Raw genomic sequence first — 6572 nt, 5'->3', positions numbered from 1 at the left:
GTTCCTAACAATGGTATCAATTGAATAATAACTACAATTAATGACTCTAATTTGTTAGGACTAAGCTCAGACATATTTCTTTCTCAAAGTTCTATTCCAGCCATGACCCAAGAGCATTTCTTTTAGACTTTTCCAAAACCTAGTGCCAAATAATTATCCAACTCGAATAGCAGTTGTTGGACTCTAAGTTTCAGTTCAAGCTTAACAATCAGTGTCATACTATTGATCAAAACAAAGCAGGTATAAATATGCAATACTAGACTCAAAATATGCAACAAACACTAGACCTAAATCAGTGTCACAGAAATTGGAAGAAAATATTTTATCCAAGCACAAACTTCAAGCCTTATTCCATGTATTGGGGGGAAGTTATGGCTGGCCATATGGGTAGAGGTGTCATAGAGGAGCAGGTATGGAGGAAGGGACCTTGGACTGCTGAAGAGGACAGGTTGCTTGTTGAGTATGTCAGGTTGCATGGTGAAGGCAGATGGAACTCTGTTGCTAGGCTTGCAAGTAAGAAACACCAAACTTTTTTCACTGTTTTGTTTCTTAATATATATGATTGGATTTTCACATTTATAAGTGACAATATAGCAAAAAAACAACTGAAATTGTTTTCAACTTCTACTGTTCATGTTGGCTACATTCATGTTCACCGGAAGCTCTTCATTTTGAAAATTATACTATTGTCTGGTAGAAATTATGATATGATCTATGTATCTATAGTTTTAGTCAATCTCTACGTGATACGTAGTTGAGTTTTTCAATTCACAATAAAGACTAGATAAAACTCAATATGTATCATGGCTGAAACCATTAATCTGACACTATATATATCAAGACTAGATAATCCTTTTGGCATATTCAACGATGACATTGTTAGGGCAACTCAACACATTAATAATCACATTTTAAAAGTCTTACTTAAGTAAACCCCTAATACTATAACACATATATATCAGCAAACAAGAACTCTGAGTACTTCGACATCCTTACCTTGACAGTAGCAAGATCGCGACACCACTCCAAAGAGCACGACTTCGGCTATGGCGGTGGTGGGAACAACAGGTAGCTAGGGTGGGCACGACGGAGGTCAGGGAACGGCGATGTGAGGGTGGGCACAAAAGAGATCGAGTGGAATGAGTAGAATGTGCGCTAGGTTTTAGGTTTTCGTCGTACAGTTTTCGAATACAGGAGATGAAGTGTTGAATCAATGGAAAGACGAGTATATATAGTACAAAATTTAAGACGGTGTATAAGCAACACCGTCTTTGTATCCTTTTATTTCTACGACGGTGTATTCAAAAGCACCGTCTTCGATAAGTTGAACCAAACGTACAAAGCCGGGGTTATATTCAAACGTCATCGTTTACGAAATGTATCGTTTGAAAATCGTATATAATTACGTAAATGCCACCGCGTTGACTACTACGTCGGCTACTGAATGACCGACGTAGAATGTGCGTCGTAAAATAGGATATTTTTAGTAGTGCATGGAGCTTGCTGTTGCAGGAGTGTCCACTGCCAATAAGCCTGAATCGTAATTGCCCATTGACTTGTAGATATTGATCAATTACGTGTAGAGAGGTCCTATCATTAATGATCATTTTTATAAGGAAGTGGAGATAATAATATTTTTCATAATTTAGATAGAGTATCATTGTCTTTTTCTGGCATCCAATCTTTTGATCATATTCTTAGTTGTATTCATTGAAAATATTTTGAATGAAATGAAGCCTACACATTCTACACATGCGTATAAGTATCAAGCCATGTAGGTGCCAACTAAGAATTATGCCACTATGGGATTTACATCTTGGATTTTAATACATATAGTTCTATCATGACTCATATGTGTCTAAAACTTAATAATGGCTACCAACATTGGATTTTCATATGGTGGTGTAAACGAAGTTGATCATTCCAATATTTGTTTATCAGTTCAATTAAAAAAAAGATAAATTACATTTTAATTTCTTATAATTTTGCTTAAAATACTTTACTCTCTGTTACCTTACCTGAACTATAGAATTTGATATTTTATCATCTTATGTTTTGTTTTAATTTATTATCGCATTGATAATTTAGTACATTTTATCTATTTTCTAAAGATTATTTTACTCTCGATTTTTAGTTCAAAAAATAGTATATATGTAAAAAAAAAGTTGAGCCACTAATAATGGAGATTTATATAAAAGATATTTTCTTTAAATTGTTGTTTTAAGTTGAGCAAATATTTTTAAGAAATACTCGTAATTTTTTAAACAAAAACTGTAACATAAGTGGCCTAAATATACTCTTTGACCATTAGGCTTGAAAACTATTTCATAATATTTTTATTGCGGAAAGTGAAAACTATGAATCTAGATTATATAACTATAAATAAATGTTTTAAGATTAAAAGTTAGTCGGTGGTTACATGACAACTTAATAAAGTCATCAAGTGCTTTTTTAAAAAAAAAAAAAAAACAACCATTCAAATATGATTTAATAGTGTAGATTTAAAGTTTTCATTTTTCAATTAAAACTTTTGTCACTAGAATCTGGTATTTGTGGTGACTCTTTTGTTGTTTTAATCAGACTAGAGAGAACCATAATGCAAATGATTTTTTGAGGTCTGACTTTTCAAACTCTAATCACGCTGTGCAGTCCCTTGAACACGTACATTTGTTGCCTTTGTCTCTTTTAGTTAAAGAAACCATTGTATCTATTGCTCTTTCTTATTTTGTTCTTCATCTATTGGAATTTGGAAATGTGACTTTTATTTGCTATTAAATTCAAATCCTTCTGCAGTGACAATGCTGAATTATTGACTCAAATTGTTGTAGGTGACCATTGTTATGGAACAAATGTTGCGCCTGCTTCATACCTGTGCCTTACCTCTAGAAGATGTAGACTTCATAAATTATGATGGGAAGACAATGAACAAGCTGTTGCTGGAGGTTGGTTGTTTGGTACCTTTGTTTTCACATCCAAGGGATTGATTCTGCAGAGCATAATATTATTCCTGAAAGATTGCCAATTTACTTTTATGACTCTATTTCATGATGATGTCAATGTTAACTCATTTTGACCTTAATCTCTCTTGTCCTTTCCATTAGTGTATGAATGTTAATATTTATATATTTTTAATGACTTCACTTGAAGAATAACATTATGATTTGTTTATTCACATACATTTTGTCCTTTCTTGTAAGTGTATGCATATAAATATCTTAGATCGATTAATGTTTCACTTAAAATGCATTTTGCTTACAGCTAGCTAGCAAGCTAGACTGAAACCAAAAACAGAAAAACCAAAGTGCATGTCATTTCAATATTCATGATAGGGTGGGACGATAAAAATGAAATTTGTTATGCTTTGATGTATCAGGTTTCTGTGTTTGATTTAGTTGTCCAAGGAGGTGACTCAGTTTGGGAGGGTCTTTGAGTGTATAATGGAAACATATTTAAGCTTGAGGAACATCTAGACAGGTAGCAGTGCAGGCTCAGGAAGTAGAATTCAATAATGACCTACACTAACAGCTATTAACTGATCAATGGAACATGCATAGATTGAATGATTGATATAATACTCTCCATAGATTATATTAATATTATTCTTGTAATGTATTATCAATGGACCGTGATGCCAAGTCAATTTGATGGGCTTTAGTGGTACTAATGGTTGGATGGCAGTGCTTCTCTCATTCAATTTTAGGATAATTCTAGCAAACAATTTATGGCTGATGTAAGAAAAGTCTGACATACCGTGCTGTTATTTTCTTGAAAATTTTCTATCGAGCTTTATTCAACCTAACTAATAGTTAAATTATTAAAAAATATAAAATTATGATAAAAAAAATTCTAGACTCTAAAGCAAAACTCATCTGTATTTGTTGACAAGTTCTGACTTATAAGTGTGGATATTTTTCAGTAATGTATTTTGATTTCATTTCTCATGAGTTCAACTAAACTTGTAGGTTGATCACTTATTGTATACTAAATTACTAACAGTATGATTTCATTAGTAAAAACATAAGGTCTCTATCAATGTGGTTGATCTCTAAGCTTTGTTGCTTCTTGTCAGGATGTTTGATTCAGCAAAAGCTTTAGCTTTTGAGAATGTTCCAACTCGAGATAATGTGAGTCTGAAGATGCTTTCTATTCTTTTGTCATGTATCACTCAAAATGTTTGCTTATTTTTTATAGACTCTGATAGTACTGGATCACCAAAGTGCTTATTTTGCCTATGGTCTTGTCTAGTTCTTTCACAATGATGAATGTGTTTCTAACAAATTGCAGATTAAGGAAGCTATTTTCAAAACCCTGATTAGGAATCGAATGTTTGAAAATTCCCACATTCGACTTTCTCTAACACAAGGAAAGAAGGTCTAATCTCTTACTTTGTTTCATTTTTCTGCAGTTGTGCAATCAGCATTACATGGTTGAGGCTACCAGGTTGTGCTGGATGAGGCTACCAGGTTTTATTGTTATTGACTTGGAAAAGTATCATTAACTTGGATGAGGCTGCCAGCTAGGCTTCTAGGTTTTTGCAGTTGTGCAATCAACATTACTCTGTTTCATTTTTCTGTAGTTGTGCAATCAACATTACATGGATGACGCTGCCAGGTTATGTTGGATGAGGCTGCCAGGTCAAATCTCTTACTCTTGTCTAAGTTTTATTGTTATTGACTTGGAAACATCCAGCATTACATGGTTGAGCCTGCCAGGTTTTTAGCATAACCTATATCCACAAGATCTATGAACTAGTTTCTTATTTTTATATAGTTTTTATTCACTGACATGAAAACTTAATATGATAAGAAGATACAAAGAGGTCCATTAGAACAGGTTTCTCTCTTATCCATAGTTTCTTTGTTCTTGCTTCTTGTTAACTCTAATTTAGACTAATTATAGAATAAGATATATAATGGATGATCTTATCTTCATATTGTCAACATGTTTAATTTAAATTTTGATATTTTTAAGTTGATCTATTTTTTAAAATGAAACTTTGAATAAGACGCACATTTCATAAAGTGATTTATTTCAGGATTTGTAGATGTGCTTTTTTATTTTTTGTACTGATTGTAATTATTAGCATTTTGGAGGCATTTGATATACAATGAGTTCGGAAACAAGTGATTGGGAAATTAACTTATGAAATAGTTTGAATTGGTTCAGTTTTAATTGTAATAGGAAGAATATTATTAATGGTTTTTTTTGTTCATGCACTGATAATTTTTAATACACACTTTTTTTAAAATTTTTAATATATTTTTTTTGTTACTATAAGTTCGTGTTCTTTTAATTTTAATCTTTGTAAGTTTTTATTCATTTTTAGCTTTTTTAAATTTTTGTTCCTGTAAGCTTTTTTTAATTATGGTTTCTATAAGCTTAAAGTTAAAAGGACTAAAAGAGAAAAAATTAAACATTAAAGGATGTATGCTTTCTAAGATGGTTATTACATCAGGATCGTCTTAGAAAGTCTATTCGACCCTACTTTTTAAGACGGATCTAATGTAATAACCGTCTTAGAAAGTAGAGTCTGACAGACTTTTTAAGATGGTTTTGATGTAATAAACGTCTTAGAATGTCTACTCTTCTAAGACGATTCTTAAATTACCGTCTTAGAATGTCAGTTTTTTAAGACGTTTATTACATCAAAATCGTCTTAAAAAGTTTGTTTTTTCAACAACAGTGTTTTTTGGGATCGCCGTTAATTAAAATTCACTTTTAACGATGTTGACTATTACGACGGTTCTTAATTGTCATTAAAAACTCAATTTAACCGTCGTAAAAAAGCTTTATTGTAGTAGTATATACTTCACCACTACTTCCTCCAAGTTTCATCTTTCTTCTTAACTAGTATCGCTAGAATAAAAAATGAGTTTGTGTTGTGTCTGATTTCTCCTGAGCCAGCAACTCACCTACTTGCTTCTTGTAGAAGCAAAGCTTCATGAAGAATCAAGATTGATTCAAAATTGTTTTGATGATAACAAAGGTGATGACAAAAAGCTCAAAGGTCAATTCATGATAATCAAAGAATGAGTTCAAGATGTTCAAGATGATCAAGATTGAATCAAGAACACTTCAAGGTTCAAGAGGAAATTTGATTTCAAGAATCAAGAATCAAGATTCAAGGTTCAAGTTTCCAAGAATCAAGATTCAAGGTTCAAGATTCAAGACTCAAGATTCAAAAATCAAAAGGAGACTTAATCAAGATAAGTATGAAAAGGTTTTTTCAAAAACTGAGTAGCACATGGATTTTTTTCAAAACATGTTTACCAAAGAGTTTTTACTCTCTGGTAATCGATTACCAGATTGTTGTAATCGATTACATGTAGCAAAATGTTTTTGAAAAAAGTTTTCAAATGAATTTACAACGTTATAATTGATTTCAAAATGTTGTAATCGATTACAATGTTTTGGTAATCGATTACCAGTGTGTTTGAACGTTGAAATTCAAATTCAAATGTGAAGAGTCACATCCTTTCACATAAAAGCTTTGTGTAATTGATTACACTAATCTGGTAATCGATTATCGGTGATTGTTTCTGAATAAATCAAAAGATGTAACTCTTCAAATG

Source organism: Glycine soja, chromosome 12 (assembly GCF_004193775.1).
Source record: "Glycine soja cultivar W05 chromosome 12, ASM419377v2, whole genome shotgun sequence".
In the NCBI taxonomy this organism is placed as follows: domain Eukaryota; kingdom Viridiplantae; phylum Streptophyta; class Magnoliopsida; order Fabales; family Fabaceae; genus Glycine; species Glycine soja.
The sequence above is the reverse complement of the archived record's forward strand: the minus strand, read 5'-3'. Positions refer to the sequence as shown.